General features: G+C 40.8%; 3 long non-coding RNA genes across 4 annotated transcripts; all 3 read right to left on the bottom strand.

The window, feature by feature from the left end:
• Nucleotides 1-554: 554 nt before the first annotated feature.
• LOC114922066 (uncharacterized) lies at nt 555-2161 on the bottom strand. 2 transcript variants are annotated; one of them, XR_010668927.1, is made up of 5 exons: nt 2030-2161; nt 1652-1891; nt 1409-1557; nt 1226-1317; nt 555-694 (listed from the first exon to the last, which is right to left on the bottom strand). It is a non-coding gene; the product is annotated as an uncharacterized lncRNA (long non-coding RNA). The 2 variants fall into 2 exon arrangements; XR_010668926.1 differs by having other exon boundaries at nt 558-697.
• Nucleotides 2162-2551: 390 nt separating this feature from the next.
• Nucleotides 2552-4159, bottom strand: LOC136183113 (uncharacterized). Its single transcript, XR_010668928.1, has 4 exons — nt 4026-4159; nt 3667-3822; nt 3412-3587; nt 2552-3314 (listed from the first exon to the last, which is right to left on the bottom strand). It is a non-coding gene; the product is annotated as an uncharacterized lncRNA (long non-coding RNA).
• A 1369-nt stretch (nt 4160-5528) lies between these two features.
• LOC110004405 (uncharacterized) lies at nt 5529-15044 on the bottom strand. The gene is made up of 3 exons (XR_010668925.1): nt 14819-15044; nt 8657-8758; nt 5529-5938 (listed from the first exon to the last, which is right to left on the bottom strand). It is a non-coding gene; the product is annotated as an uncharacterized lncRNA (long non-coding RNA).
• Nucleotides 15045-17656: the final 2612 nt, after the last annotated feature.

Below are 17656 nucleotides of genomic sequence, written 5' to 3'. Positions count from 1 at the left end.
GTAGTTTCAGCAGACGTCCGTTCAACATGAGTCCGGTTCTGCTTGCGGTTTCTGACTCCTAAACGCAGTTTTTTTCTTGCCACTGTAACTTCGCTAAATGTTGCTTAGTGCTCACATTTTAGACAGTCGAGCAAAATATAAGAAGGTAAAAACAACTGAATGATATGTAAAAAGCCAAAAATGAGTTTTATTTTGCAGAAATTACACAGAAACTTTATGGACACAAGCAGCCCTTTCCATTCATTCAGACTCAAAATAAAACAACAATTTAAACTTTTGTTTAACGGTTTCACTGAAGACATTTGATTGATATATAAAGAGTGAAACAGAAGTGCGGATGTATAAATGTGTGTTGTACACATATTCGTCTGCCTGTGTCTTCCCTCTCACATGAAGGGTGTGGGGGTCTCTCAGCAAAGGGAGCTGATCTCGCTCTTGCTGCAGCCCCACTTGCAGCAGGCGTTGGACAGGCCCACCACCACGTCCCGGCCCTTGCGGTCAGCCTTGCGAAGGGCTTCCAGGATCTCCTCTGTGATGAAAGAACGGGCCTTCCTGCTAAACACGTCCCCCTGGTTGTCTCTGGGTGTGATGCTTAAATCTCTGGTCCCCTGGAGGAGACCCTCCACCACAAAGTTGTGACTCACGCCCTCTGAGGATTCATCCTGACGGGAGCTGAATGGGTCCTCTGAAGAATCTGCTGCACGGAAACAAGAGGAAGCGTCATAAAACATGCAGGCTTCTCTAATACAGGGGAAACAGTTTAATCATTTTCTGTATAAAATCAAATGTAGAAATGATGGAGCATGTGAGTGACACAAGCCGGAGGGACATGGGTAAGTTTACTGAATTATGTCCTGAAGTTGTACATTCATTTTATAGTATATAGTACAGTATAGTACCTGCCCAGTGTTTCCGAGTGCATACATAACAATAATAATAATAATAATAGAATGTACATAAGATCGGGGTATTAGATTTGTTTATTCAAATATAACATAAATAAATATAAATAATAAATCCAAATAATAGCATAACATGTTTCCCCTTTGGCATCTTACTACAGACTGTGACAGCCTGACAGAAAGCCAGTTGTGCCTTACTTTCAAATTATATACAGAGCGCTCATTTGACTGCTCCACAGCCTACTTGTTGCAAAGTTTGCAAGATGTGTTTGAACATTTTATTTTATGGGGCTTTCTGAAAAAATATTCCAATGCCCTATTACATGAGAAGGCCTCAGGATGGGGTCCGTTTATGGAGATCCTCAGGCAGGCAGCCAGGTGTTCACCTTGAAGCTGGTTTCAGGTCTGTTTTCACCTGAGGATAAAGCAAAGAAAATACCACAAACTGCACTAATATGAAGAAAATGCATGATTATTTGTTGTCCTGTTCAAGGTCATGCTCTTACCCTGTTCACCGTTGAGAAATCACGTTGTAATTGACACAGGAAACGGGTAAAACAAGTGCAATGCCTGCAAGGAGGCTCAGACAGGAGTAGAGGTTGGTCCACTCATCAAACTCGCTTGCCAGCAGACTCATGATCTCCTGGTTATTGTTCTTGAAACAACATTTGGTTTACCAAGGCATTAGTCTATGTGTGTGTATTGTGAACTGTAGTTGATTGTAGTCAGAATCAGCTTAATTGACCCACCGTGAATGCCCCAGGAAGGACATGATTTTTGAACGAGGACCACTCCTGCAGGACCTCATTCTCATGTTCAGGGCAACATTTCCTGGCAAGAGTCCGCAGATGAGAGATGTTGATTGTATCATCTTGTAGAGTGGTTGATTGCGGTGCGGGTCCCAAGATACTGAAGGCCCCAAGAATGTCCAGATCATGAAACCTCCTCTCCAGGTGTGTTTCCAGGCCAGTTATGTAAGGGTGGATGACCTACAATGAATAAATCAACATATTTTTAGAAAGAGCCTACACCCACTGTTACCTCCGTCATTAAGGGCCAGGCCATAGTCTATTCAGGAGTATAAATTCCATTTTCTCTCATTCATAGTTTCAAAATTGGACATTTACCTCTCGCTGGGTTCTGGCTCACTGCTCCTCCCTCAGCGCTTCATGACATCTCGCCCTCTCCTATTCCTCTCCTCCTCGTGCTGGCTCCGAGTCCTTGGGGATCATCGAGGTCCTGATGGAGGCGAGGCAGGCATGATCCAGGGAGTGGAGTCTGTCCAGCCAGAGACTGAATTGTGACAGGAACCTATATATAAAAAAGAAAAGATGCTGTTAAGTATTGGTCAGACCTGCAAACAACCCTCATTTCAATGTGTGAAATCAAACAGATTTTAATAAATAGATGATAATATAGATAATAAACACATTAAGCTTACCTGCTCCTTGATTTGTAAAAAGTTGACATTTGCTTTTTGAAAGATTTTGGACAGACATGCGAGGTGGGGCAAAACATCAGCCTGGAGGTAAACTGCTGCCGCTTTATCTGTATGTAGCACAGAATGTGTAGGGTCCCTTTGCCACTGGACATCTTCTCATCTCTGCCTCCTCTGCCAAGGCTCCAAGGAATGCACTCAAGTTCCTCAGTAGGGTCTCGATGACCCTGTGCTGAAAGAGCCAGCTTGTATCCTTCACTTCCTGAAAATGTTGCAATAAAGGACAGAATGATTAGTTATGAATAGACAGAAGATAACTACAATGGTATCAAATAACTATTACCTTTATTTTCAGATCACTGACACCCAGGGTAGCCGATGCTGCCCCGAGTGTTGCAGTACGATTTGCACTGTTTCTGAAAAATAAATGAAGTTCTTAAAGGTGGTCCCTATTCACCCCCATTGAATAGGGACCCCATTCACACGCCGCCAAAATGTATATAAAATCAATGAGTGACAAGCATGGGATACAACAGACAAAACAAGCTCACATAGGCATTAAATATTTACCTGTCATCACGGCTGCCCCCTCAGTCCCAAGTCCATAGAGTTTCTCTGTTGGGAGGCCCTTCCTCAAGATTACATCCTTGATGGCTGTCACAACACAGAGTCTGCTTTGCCATCGTCAATAGAGACCAAGTCCAGGAATTGACTCAACACATGTCCCTCTTTATCCAGGTATCTGAGAGAAAGCAAAGGCAAGTATTTAGTATTAAAAGTTCATTCGGACCAAGGATGTATGCAATTCTAAAATCAGACAAAATAAATGGTCCTATAGCAGACATGCAAATGAAGCAGTCTGGACATAGAGACATCAGTGCTAGCCTGGAAGTCGGCTCCTCGATGACTCCTGCTAAGATCTCAAGCATTCCGTCAATGATACGATGAGATCTATAATTATTCCTCTGGTCAATCTGACGTTGGGAAAAGTAAAATATAAAATATTTAAAAAATGTATTCATTAATGTTAAGATTGAATTAAATTTGAAATTATGGCTAGGGGACCTTTACCTTTAATCTCTTGAAATAGTTACATCCTAGAAGCTCAGCCAGGCTCAACAGCTTTGGGTAGTTTGTGTGGGGGGCCAGTTACTTTTTTATGAGCCAGTAAAGGCCCTTGAACCCACCAATGATTGCCTCGTGCTCTAAAACAACAGTTGGCTCAGAGGAATCCATCATTGAGATGCCTGTAAATGACAAAGTTATTAAAAATGGATTTGAATATACTGAAGTTATTACAAAACGGCTGTTGAAATCAGAACCCACCAGATGAAACAAGAGGCCTGACATCTGATGCTCTCCTGGTGGTGCTTCAGTGACGTGCCGTTCCAAGTAATCTTTTCTGTATACAGTCACTCCGACCTCAAGAAAAGCTCTCTTTGCCCTGCCTTTCTTATTTGCAGCACAGTCAACAAAACATCCCTAAAAAGTAAAGCAATCATTGATCAAATTAGCTAAATATCCACAGATATACCTGTTAATTTATTCTTTTTTTGTGATTGAATTATGCACAACACAATAAGATCACATATAATAACAAGTAGCTAAGGAAATAAGAAAGAAAATGGGGGGAAAAAAAGATTATTCATGATAGAACAAATTATGCAGGTAAAAATGTAACTTACCATGCTGTGTGTGGTACAGCCAAGTCTTTGAGGCATTCTCAGCCACTCTGGATCAGTGCCTCTGTGCTTGATGTCCTGTCTACAAAGCACAGAAGAATAGAAATGAGGCCTATTTCTAAGGAAATGTGCTTTTCTGACCTGACCTGCTTCTGCATCTGTGTTTGCTGTTGTCCTCCTCTCCTATTTCTCTCTCTCCATTACCCACATCCTATCCCATCCTGACTCTCCCTAGCAGTGCTTTTAGCTCTCGCAGCAATGTGTACTGTGTAACTATATTAATAACCATATTAATTTTCACTGAACTCATTTACAGAATATAGCAGTAGAAATATAAAATATAAATATGGAATGAAAATAAGATATAAAGCACATAGATATAAAGTATAAGAAATAGTTTGAAGAATACAGCCATGTACTGAGCTCATGTTAATAATAAATGAGTTACTGTATGTTCTGTACTAAAGCACAGAGAGTTGGGACCTGTTAATGATTTAAATAATTCAGGTTATATTTGTTTCATGTTAAGAATAAGTACTATCCACAATAAGCTGCTTAATTTTTCCTCACCCAAAATCTGAGATCATTTGATGTGGAATATCATTGTGTGAGTGAGTGAGAGAGCTGAAAATAGAATGATTACAATAAGGTTTATCTTCTTAACTTTGAATAGATGTTGATTACCTGAATACTGGACCTTTGTTGTCTGGGTAGTACACTGTTGAATTTATAAATGTAATCTTACACACAGATGAATACAGAAAAATAGATGAGAACAAAAAAAATGATTTAATGAATAACTGATATTTTCTCTCTTTCTTTGCCATCCTGAAGACCCCTCACTAAAAGTCCATGTTCTCCTGGATCCGTGTCACATGTTCGAGCTTCTTCAGAATGACATTTCAACAGTCAAAGTTCTGGTGAGAGAAGATCGCCAGCAGATAAGACAGCAGTACATCAAGGAGCTCCACAAGCTTCAGGAGGAGGAGGAGGGTTTGCACCTTGGAAGACTGTATTCATGCTTCAGCTGTTCAAATAAAAATAGATCTCCTCCAAACAACTTGCAATCAAACCATTTTCTTCCCATTTTAAAACCCTTTGTCCAGTTTAGATGGGAGAAGTTGATATTATGTGATATTGATCTGGGAAGACTACATTTCTAAATCATTTTTAACTGTGCTTTTATTCACAAGTTATTGATCTTATTTACTCTCCATGTATATTGATTTAAGAATGGGGCTGTGTTTAAGGTCATCATTTTGCAATGACTCTGTTCCATCCCATTTTAAGAAATGAACTGCATTAGTATTTATCAAAAGAATAAAAAGTTGTGTAAAAGTAGACTTCCTTCCCTAAGCTATTGAGTTGAGCATTAATGCACATTTTAGTCTTGTCATTTCAAATCTGAAATGTATACTCATAAGTAGACATAAAGGAGTGCATTTATATAGAAATATTTATTTAATCTGAAAAACATTAAAAAAAGTCTGTTTTTATAGCAGAGATTAACATGTTTACAGCTTGGTACAAAACAAACAAATAGGTGTGATTAGCTCATGTCTCGATCGACACACACTGTACGGGGGGGTGAATGTTTTGATGACTCATCAGTTTTGATTTGATGAAGGATAAGAGTTATTCACAATAAGGCGTGTAGCTGACCAGCTTGACAGGCGGGCGCGGTGTAACGGTTTGTCAAGAGGCTTAAAACACGTCTCAGCTCTCAGTCTGTGGGTGTCATCACTCAGGCCATCCGGGGGAGACCTCCCTCACAGCGAGCTGTTGAAGAGAAGCAACCGAAATCCACCCCAGAAGAACCAACAAATGCAGATGTTGTTGAAGCTCAGGTTTCTTCCTCTGTCTCTGCAGCTCTCTGGGCACCTCGACGGACCAGTCACCAATAATCCACACTGTGTCTATAGGAGAAATACAAAGGTGTTCAATTAATGCCTCAGACAAGACAAAATGTACAGTTAACTACATGTGACAGTTCAGGGTGTTTTTTTTGTTATTAGCCACATCTGCAGGAATAATATTGAACAAGGTAGCTGCAGCTCATCATAATAGATGCCAGTCTTAAACACTATTTTTTCTAATACTTAAATTTTTTGGTGTGAAGCTGACACTGTCCACAGACTCCATGACTTCACGGGGTTCAATAGAAAACAAATGTCTTATAATAAATGACAAAGGGTTTTTAATTGAGGATATGCTGGCAGAGGTAGGGGCATCACTGATCATCCCCCCACTAAAAACCGCCCCTCAGCTCAGCACATCAGACACTGGAAAAACTCAAGCTATTGCCTGCCTGAGAGTGTTGGTGGAGAGGATAATACGACGTGTCAAGGAATACCATATCTGGGATGGGGTTGTTCCTCTCTCCTTGGCCGGCTCCATCAACCAACTATGGGCAGTTTGCTGCCTGTTGACGAACTACCAAGGCCCCCTGGACATCAAAGGTGACAAGCCTGTCTAGCTGGTTGGATTTAGCACATTCCCCAGTTATTAATGACAATTAATCAAATGTAATGTATACATGAATTGTATATCTGTAATGTATATTATTTTGTTTATATGTTATTTACATTACAAATCAAGAGATTAACACATGAATTGTATATATGTGATGTTCATTATTTTGTGTATGATATGTTACTTATTTACATTACAAAGTCAAGAGATTAACATTTGAATAAAAAAGAAGTAAACACAGACCCTCACATCACATATTCCTCATTTTTATCTAAAATGGGATCACAGCATGTCAAGTAGAATAACTATTTAGTGCAGCATAAAAAACAGAACTGTAGTCAGTTACACAAATACATTTTAGTTTTAATTCATTAAAAGGCACATGTAAACATTTCATTTAACATTAATTAAACAGTCTTATTTACAAGGTTATGATTTTTCACTCAACAATTCATAAACTGCATTGATAGCACATACAGTACTCAATGTTTGGACTTGAGAAACACATCCATATAGATGTTGTAATAGAACATGTCAAGCTGCTGCCTCATTGAACGAATGGTGTCTTCATCCCTCCAGACCCTCTGAACTGTGAGATCTGTGTGTGTGCGTGTCAGTTACAAAGTCACACCACTCCAGTCCGCTGATGGCAAGTTGGCCCTGAACCTGCCAGTAATATTTATGACCCTTTTTAAGTGTGGCCTGACCTCTGACTGGTGTTAGGTGCTTAACCTCAGCAACAGAATCGGTACTGCAGCATTTCACTTCCACCAGTCCAAATGGTGGAGTTTCAGTCGGGTCAAAAACTTTGCCATCTGGGCTGACACCAAGGTGAGGTGCATCAGGGTGCACAATGAAGACAAATTAAACAAATCAGAAAACTGTTTTATTATGTCAGGCTCCTGCTTCAGACCCCTTTTCATTGCCAGGGTCTGTGGCGCTCCTTTAAGAATATGCGCTGCCAGGGCTTTTGCTGAGAACTCACCACGTACATGACATGCCTCCCTGAACCTGCTGGCAGTCACTCTTGGCTTTCGTACTGAGACCCACAGCGGGCTGACAGACTGTTGCCTGGTCTCAGCTTCTATGGCAGCAGAGAGTTCGTGAGACACCTTTAGGCTCTCAAGGTGGTAATGCTGCTCATAGTCAGCAGTAAACTCAAAGTCAGCTAGAAACCTGTAGCCTTCAACAGGCAGCAGAGGGAATTCTGGGGCATTTGGATGTTTCATTATTTCCCTAGTAGCCTCTAAGGGGCACTGGTATGATAGAACTGATCCGAAGGGCACAAGACCAAATTTGGACTCCACCATGGTGAGTTCCTCAAGTCCATGAAGAATCTTACAGATCCCCAGCTGTGGCTAAATGTCTTTCAATTTCTCTCCAACAGACATCACACCCGGGTCAGGAAGGGGCCCCACCACACAAGATTATATGAGGATTCATCAGTTATATTTTGTGTGTTTTTAATAGAACTGCCAACTGCAATTGTTTGCACACCTCTGCTGGAGACTCTGCTCTTCCTCTTCCTCCCATCAAGGTCCTGACCACCTCCCCCCCCTCTCTCAGCTCCTCATCAGCAGCTTCAAAGGACAGCCCACCCTCACCCTCACCCCGCTCACTGTCCCACTCTCACTCTTACTACCAGCCAGGTACAAAGAGAACTCTCCAGACTCCACATCAGAAAAGCCAGTGGACCAGACAACATCAGTCCCAGGATCCTCAAGGTGTGTGCGTATATACATAGATATATATACATATATACTGTACATTCTATATATTTATTATTATACTAGTCTATATTATATAACATTTCATTATATTACACTATATTGTTCATATTGCACTATATTATACCATTTATTTATCATACCAAGTCACTTTAATCATCACTTGTCACTTTATCTTGTCATTCTCTTCAAATACTGTTTCAATTCTCAATTCCCCCCAGTTAACTTCAACATTCATTTTTGTACTGTATATACCCCCTGTTTTTATTTTTTATTTTTATTTTTATTTATCTCATCTATTCTGTTTAATGTGTATTTGAGCTTTCTTGTCTGTGCTGCTGTAACGCCCGAATTTCCCCTCTGGGGATCAATAAAGTATTATCCTATCCTATCCTATCCTAGATGTTTAGAATAACATTCATATGGTTGACTCACCTGAATATGCTGCATACAAGGTGGATTTTACACCTGATTTGACACCAACTTCAATTTTGGTTTCCGAACCACCATCTCATCCACTGACTCTGGCTGGATCCCCTGTTAAATGGCAACAAAGACATTTCAATTAATATAATATACAGGAAAAGATTAAAAGTTCCATTACAAAAGTTAAATTGTAGTAAGACACCAAATTGGGAGACAGTATATTGTTAGGGTTAAAATGTTTTGATTTCTTTTGACAGAAACAGAAGACATTGTGTAGTAGCCTACATCAGAATGGTGGGTGGCATAGATCAACTCTGAAAAAAACAGTCAACCTAAGATAACTTGCAAATAATCACTTTTTCCATGTCATTTTCTGGTTCAAGTCAATTACTTTATTTATTCTTTTTCAAATTGGATTTTTTTTTATAGTCGAATTAAGAATTCGTGTTAGGGGAACCGGAGCACCCGGAGTAAACCTAAATAAGAGAGACAAGGATTAAAAGGTAGAAAAGGGAAAGCTAGGGTCTAATATTAATTACTTTTCAATAAGTTGTGCAGTTGTTGTGCACTATTTATAATTTCAACAATCAACTTTATCAGCTTCAGTTTTTATAGAACTGAGGGAATAAGGTGATAAAGTGAAAGGTTTGGGGAGGGGGTGGAGCTAAAGGGGGAGATAAAAGGGGAGAAAATGAACGGTTGGTGAGGTATAGAGGGGGGGCTATTCCAAGACTTCGCAGTCACAGCAACAGAGGAATCGCCATGGAGTATTTTTCTCCTCCTTCTTCTTGCCCTTATTTGACTTGACTCCAACTTGCTGCACTTTATTCATCCTCAGTTTCTTAAACCAGCTCCACCTATTTGACTTGACTATGACTTGTTCTTCAGAAATAGTTGGCTGAACATTATTCTTTTTCTGTTTGATGAAGATGCTCCACCACTTTGACTTCTTCTCTGCTTCTTGCTCAACAAAGCTTTCCTCTGTATTAGCAAACTCATAAAGTTCATCCATTTCCAAATGATTGCGAAGGGACGGAGTTGTGTCCATATTAATTATCCCCTGCTCTGTGTCGATCTTTTCATTGCTCCGCCAATTGACTGACTTCTTCTCTGGGACTTCACTTTTGATATCTGCATTTCTGTGGCTCCTTGAAGTGTCAATTTGTTTGCAAAGGCTTTTGAGAACATCTTTCAATGTCCTTATGACACCTTTGAACACCCCTCTGCATGCTCTGCAGTTTGGGCACTTGGCACAGGTACCAGAATGGACAACAAAGGGTTGTTTTAAATCTTTCATAGCCTTTAAGATAATGGAGTCATCGCCATTGGTGAACATATTGAGGAAAGCCTCTGCAAATGTGGGAGTAACTCTGATCGATGCGTCAGCACCAACCACTTCCCAGAAAGCCTCGCTGAAGGAGCCTTTTAAATTCTGTTCCATTTTTTCATTGTAGATTTTACTGGCCCTTCTATGACCTAAACCTAAGTTCAACTCGTTGCAAACGATATCATGAAAATACAGTGGAGCGACTGTCTCTACGGAAAATCTCAGCACATCTGCATACATGCTGGTCAGCTTCTTCTTCCCCTCCATGTCCAATATGCCTCTGCTTAAATCATTTTTTTGCCTCTTAGTAAGGCTGTCAAAGAATGACTTGAATATAATACAAAAGCTATTTTTCAGTAGCATTACTTTCTCAGCAAAGTGTTCCTCTTCATCATCCATTTCCAAATGATTGCAAAGGGACGAAGTTGTGTCCATATTAATTATCCCCTGCGTTGTGTTGATCGTTATAAAGATGCTGCTTCCTTTTCCATGTTAGATGGATCCATTGTGCTTTGTTTGAGATTAGACTTTTTCTGTTGAGAGCTTTTTAAAGTTTTCTCCTTCCTTCCTTTCTTTTTGTTTGATTTCATGACTGTTCGCTATGATGGACTTCTCTGGGTTCAGTTAAAGGGATATAGTTATTCTGATAAATTTGACTGTCTGTTCACAATCTTGATCTGAAAATCCTAAATCTAATTATAAGCGAGTTATGGATTGTTACATCACACATCAAAGTGTCTACTCAACCCTGTTGACACAATGATGACGTATGTTAGCGATCGTACGCGCCTGCGCAGTTTGGCACCGGAAGTACGGCGAGGTGCGCGAAACTATGCGAGGGGATTTACAACAAAATATTATGATACCTAAACCAGCTGACTTTGTCAAGTTGTAAAACACTTCCAGGTTCGTATGGTATTAGAAACTACAGAAGTTAAGAGCACAAGTCAGTCATCAGTGGTCATATTTATAAAATGTCAAACAAGAAGACAGACTTTGAGTTAGCCTATGTGTCGTAAAATGACAAACTGGCAAGCTTAAAACAAGGATACAAGACCACTTTGTAAGAGGCCAGGGTCGTTATTAACAAGACAGAAAACTAGCAAAGTGAACCTATATGACAGGGCACATTTCATATTGTGTCTTTGGCTTGCTAGTGTTACACCCCTGTAGCTCAGTAGTCCCATGACAGCTCTCAGCTCTCCCACAGTCTTTGGTTTCTTCTCCTTTAAAGCTCTGACAGCAAGCGTATCAGCAGGGTCCATTTTGCTGCCCTCTGCAGATATACGTCCTAAATAACGAACCTCACGCTTGAAGACTTCACACTTACTTGGTTTCAACTTTATCCCATGCTGACGTAGTCGCTGTAACACTGTTCTCACATCCTCAACATGGTCCTCAAATGATTTGCTAAAGACAAGCGTGTCATCCAGGTATGGTATGAAGATCTCATCACGCAGCCCTTCCAAACATTCTTCCATACATCGCTGGAAGGCAGCTGGGGCATTCATCAAACCAAAGGGTATTCGAATCCATTCATAAAGACCCCAAGGTGTCACAAAAGCTGTCATAGGTCTGCTTTCTTTAGCCATGAAGCCCTGATGGTAAGCTTTACCTTGATCTAAGAGAGAGAACCAGGAATTTCCACCTAGGCCATCCATGATGTCTTGCACTCTGGGAATCGGTTGGCGATCAGGAAGGGTTTTCTTGTTCACTTCACGGAAGTCAATACACAGCCGCAGAGTTCCATCTTTTTTTCGTACACAAACCACTGGTGATGCATACGGTGAGTTTGACTTCTCCACCCAGCCTTGTGCGATGAGGTCATGCAAGTAATCTTTCATCTCTCTGTAAAGTGGCTTAGGTACAGAGAGGTATGTTTTTGCGACAGGTTCAGTGTCTTTCAGAGATATGCTGAGTTGCAGTTTCTCTATGCAGCCGATATCATCATCTGTTTTTGAGAATGAAGCCGACTCCTCTCTCAACATCTGGTGAGCTATCTCCTTCTCGGGTTCGCTGAGGTGGCTCAGATTCACAGGTGGGTCCCATAAATTGTCATTACTGTGTTTCTTTTCAACTCTGATGTGATTCATAGTTGCTGGAGGTGGAGGGCGGCAACCCTCTAGCATGGAAGCTGGATAAACTGCCTGAATCTGCTGCACAGTCCCAATCACAGTCCTTCCTGCCAGCACTATGTCATGGTCTGTAGGATTCTGTACACTAACAGTAATAGATGGTTTATTACCTTTTCCCACTTTTACAAGCGTGTCACAGAATTGAAGTCCCTCAGCCCAGCGTGGGTTCACATCTGGCTCAAAGATAAGTGTTGTATCTTCATCTGGTGCAGACACATTTACATGGCACTCAACTTTGACAGACATGTGTTTTGGTATGTTGATCCTGTCTTTTTTTGTCTTCACAACATATTCATGATTTTGCTCAACACTTACTTGCTGTACAAAGGCTTCTGCTTGGTTTGGCTTGAGATCAGGGAATGCTGCCCTCACTGCGTGACTGAGGCGTTCTCTGTTGTTAGAGCTGGACTGTTTTGATTCACTGTTTATAATGAGATCGATAACATTAGAGCCAATTATGGGACGAAACAGATTGTTACCTTTCATCACAAGTGTTGGAACTATAACTTCTGTGGTGACTGCTTCTCCTGGAGCTAGTCTGAAAGTAATCTTCACCCAGCCTGCATATGGTATATTCTCACCATTTGCTGCCACAATGTCAAGAGTATCTGCACTGTCCAGAATTTCAGAAATGTCTCTCAGTCTCAAGTCTGGTACGTGTTCTTGTTTCCATTGTTCATCCATTATTGTTACTTGGGAACCTGAGTCCCACAAAGCTTGAACTCTTTCATGTTGAATGTAACAGTCGATCACATATTTTTTTCCTACCAGAGGAGCCACTTTTGCTTGTTTTCTTCCTTTTGAGTGAGTGTTCACAGTCATACATGAAAATGGCACACATTTTTCTTGGTGCACAGCCCAACCATTAACTTGACATGACTTAGAACAGTAGAGTTCATTTTTACATGATGCACATTGTTTCAGTCTCATCTCTTCACCTTCTTTCCCACAGTGAGCACAGTGCTGGGACCTCTCTGTATGACTGGTCACTCCCTGTCCCGCGCGAGCGACCTTTCCCCGTTTAAAGGGTCACCTCCAACATGTCTTTGTCCTCTAGCTCGACAACCAGCCAGGAAATGCTCACTGCTGCCGCACCTGAAACAGTGTGTACAGTAGTCCTCAGCTCCCCGCTGTTGACAGCTAAAACATCTCCTCATACGTCTCTGATTTTGTGGTGGGAAGCTGCGCTGTGGGGCAAACTTTTGCTGATACTGTGCAGTCTCACCTCTCTGTCCGGGGCCAGGCGTGTACCAGTATCTCTGGGGCAATTCTTGCATCTGATGACCTGGGAACTGCTGAGCTGATGTGCCATCCAATCCTCTTGTTTGAGGCTGCTGATCTCTATACATGTACTGGGGCTGCTGCATAGACTCTCTTATCTGGGATACTTCGACTTTAAGATCTTTCAGCAAAGTCATTTCAGACCTCATTTCTTCAAGCTGAGTCAATACAGTTGAGGGAATTTTACCTGAGTTCTGTTGAGTTGATGGTTTTTCATTCTTTTCAACAGGAGCAGTGTTGGACTGGGCTGAGTGAATATTTATAGGACGTTGTTGTCCCAACAGCTTCCTTTTATTTTGGCTCTCCGTCTCATAAGCACATGCTGTGTTCATTCGCTCAAGTAACAGTTCATCAGAGATGTCAGTTTGTTCAAGGTATGGTCGAAGGTCACGTTTTATGTTATCATTTTGTAGCCCAGTTAACACAGTGTGAAGAAACATGTTCTGTACTAAACCTGGGTCATATTTGAGGCCTGACTCTGCTTCTTGTGAGGCAAACAAAATCTTTTGTCTGAGGTCAAAAGCACGAATGAGGAAGTTCTGCAGAGTTTCTTTGATGCCTTGAACTTCTGAGGTCAGCTGTTTGTAGAGTTCGGTTGCACTCTTTTCCTGGTAATGAGAACGAAGTATCCGTCTTAATGTGGGTAAGGTCAAGTTAGCTTTTCCCTCTAGGTAGCTACGAATTTGCATGCCAGGGGAGATTGCTTTTATCACGGCATCCACAATCTCAGATTCTGGAACTCCTTTGCTCAGGCCATGTTCGATTTGTCGAGCTAAACTTGAAAAAGTGAGTCTCTCCTTCTGTCCAGGCTCACCAATTTAACCAGATATTTTAAAGTCTTTATGCCAAGGTGGATGACAGTGAGATGCGCTCTGTGTAGATGTTCTGCTAGAAGCCTTGTTGTTGATATCTATATTTTCTTGATCATCTGTTTTCCCGTGCCCCTGTGTTGTCGTCAACTGAAGCTGCAGAGCCTCAATTTCTTTCACTAGCCTTTCCTCTTCTTGATTTCGTTCTCTTTGTTGTTCTGTTAATTGTGTTCCTTGGGCATTTATCTGTCCTGATTTATCTTTCTTTTCAGCTACCTGGAGCTCAGAAATTGTGTCTTGTAGATGGAGTAAGTCAGACATACCTTTGTCCTCCAGTTTCTCTAACTCCGCTCTCTGGATGTGGTTTGAAATGAGTGTGATGAGTGCTGCACGACCCATGCCAGTGACATGCTCAAATTCTGGGCCTGCGATGAAGAGATTGTCACGTAATTCCACCAAAATGGCTCTGGACATTGCACACAATCCTCCTATTATTTCAAGCTGTAACTTCTCTAACTCTGATGAATCCATCTTTCAACAGAAGAGCTTAGGTGTCTGGGTTAAGTAGTGCCTTTGACCTTTGAGGAGTGGTAGTTGCCCTCCTAGTATGTCGTGATACCTCAGATTGCATGCACACTTTTCTCAGGTGTCGGGATACCACTGCAGCCGGTTCACCTCCTGCTCTCGATGTCTGGTAGATGTAAAAGGGCTGTACGATGCTCTGGGACATCAATCTCGAGTAGACACTGGCCCAGGCAACACACAATCCCAGCGGTGCCTCCAAATGTTACACCCCTGTACAGCGTACTGTAAGGGGAGAAATAAAGAAGAAAGAAACAAACACGTTGTTGCTGGCTTTCATTCAATGGTGTAATGAATAATATGCAATAACACATCATATTATCATTGTACAATATTATACACTTAGATGAACATACATGCACTGTTTAATACCTTTACATCTGTCATATAACAGGCTAGTATTTCTCAATATTGTATAATCTACTGCTTGTTTGATGTAAACACATTTAACTCTTTCTTAGTTGCTTTAGTAGTTATACACATACACACTTGCAGAGTGATATTTCTTTAAACTGTACCATGTAACTGTAATTGTTCAACTGACCGATACAACTTAAATAACACACTCTCAGTAGACGCACTACACGTGTCTCTATTGCTCTCTGTCTGTGTGATTCAAGCTAGCATGCACGCATCACGGCAAACACATTCATGCTTAAACTGCTTCATAAACATACTGAAATTACTTTGTATACAGAAAACATATCACTAACTTGTTCCCGGAAACTTACAACACATTTATACTTGGTTTTATTCACTTTTAACCAGTATTCTTACCTGTAAGGGGAGAAATAAAGAAGAAAGAAACAAACACCTTGTTGCTGGCTTTCATTCAATGGTGTAATGAATGACGCTCAGACAACACGCTCCCCCTGCTGGCGTAAAACCGGAAGTGTAAAACAATAACAAAAGCTTAAGACCAAACCAATCAATTACCGATATGCTTTTAAACTTAACCTTAGCAGCATGAATTAACATTAAATTATAACTAGCTTTTTAGCATTTTTAAAGGATATACAACATTTTAGAAAGACACTAGTTTTAACATGTATTATTAATTTAACTTAGTGCACAATCTTATATCCATTACATAGACAGGCTGTATAAACGTCATTGAAAGGTTCAAATAGCCTAGCCTATATTTTGCGGCTCCAGACAGATTTTTTTGGGTGGAGCTACTGGCAAAAATGTCTCTTTTGCAGACCCCTGCAATTACCCAAATAAAGAGTAAATTATCTTATTCCAGACATACTTCTTTTGTAGATGCATGTCCTGCGATGTGACTATTGCGCATGCGCACATCATGATGACGATGAAACAATATATCGTGTCGTGTGGACATTTTGGATGTGGTTGGCTACGGAACTCCACCTGGCCACAACCTCCTCCCCTAATGCTAAAGTTGATTCCGACCAGTAAAGGCGCTTTATCACGCTCTTCCTTCACAAACCAACATCCTGTGTTTTGGTTATTTTTGCAAGCGCATCCATTTTTTTCCCAATCCTTGGTCACAAGACAAAAGATTTTCAAACACAAATTAATTTTTTATCATTGTTTAATTCAAATACATACCGTTTGCCCCCATACTTGGCAGATTGTCCTGCAATTATAAGATAAACGCAGAAAAATATTTTATTTTATTTTTATGCATTAATGGACAATAATTACCACAGAACCACGGAAAGCTTTTCTTTGACTGTCAGCATTTTTAAGACGGTGTTTTTGGGTTCGCCATATCTGTACATTGCATTCTGCGTCACCATATTTCTTCGCTGCTTGGCAGTTGATTGTCGACTCTGCTAGTTTTATCACCAGCATCTTAAAGTTAGCATCAAAACTTCTTCTCATTTGTTTGTTAACTTGCACCACTTTTGAGCAGCCTTATTCGGGCCGTCACTGTGCGTCTGCATCATTCAGGCGAACTGTCACTGTTGTGAGTTTTGATTGACCGCTTTACATGTGGGGGTGTCCCAACAACTGCTGTAGTAACGCTGCAGCTCCCAGTGCAAATGGGACATCTTTTGAATTGTCTTCATGGACAATGTACTTGGTCTCTCAAAGTAGCAACACATAGCCTACAGTTTTAATCATTGACTAATTAATTATTAAAGGTTAAGATTAATAAAAAGTTATTATAAGTAAAGTGACATGGTTGTCACGTCGGGGAATATTGCTCTGCTCACCCTCCTCTCGTATTTATCCACATCAATCATGAGTGTGATTTAATAAAAAAATATTGTTTGAAGTAGTGTAGATGGCATTCAAATCTACTACGATCACGCTGATGGATCGTTTTCATTAAAAAGTGAGCGTTTGAGCTTTGATTATGCTTGATGAACTCTTTGGAACTCTTCAATATTGTTTTGTTTTTTTTCACGTTTTCAAGCTGGTCAACATCTGCTCAAGGATTTTTCATGTGTTTAGGAAAATGCTGTACCATTGATTTGCTGTGAAACAGACACAGAAAATATGAATCTACAATCAGTTATCTTAACGCACAGACTTGCGTGTGGGTGTGTGTGAAAACATAGTGTGGTGGAAGGTATTGAAGAGTGCACTTACACAAAGTGCTTCATGAAACGAAAGGTGCAGGCACTGGTCTGGCAGGGCAAAAAAAGAGCAAGATTGCAGAAAGCTGCGGCTGGGCAACAGACCCAGGTGCTCCAACTGAAGTGGATGCAGACCATCTCCTTTGGCATCTCGAGGAAAACACAGGCACATTAGTACATAGACACCAGCTTATAAAAATACAAGCAGGGGCCGTCACAATGTACACAAAAACATATGTTGACATTATTAAAACTTTGGTAAGGCCTATGTGACTTTAACCTCTGAATTCTGATGGCTGATGGGAGCTGATGGGAGCATGACCCAG

The sequence above is a fragment of the Labrus bergylta genome, chromosome 16 (genome assembly GCF_963930695.1).
Source record: "Labrus bergylta chromosome 16, fLabBer1.1, whole genome shotgun sequence".
NCBI lineage: Eukaryota > Metazoa > Chordata > Actinopteri > Labriformes > Labridae > Labrus > Labrus bergylta.
Note: the sequence above shows the minus strand (reverse complement) of the source record. Positions and strands in the feature narration are given on the sequence as shown.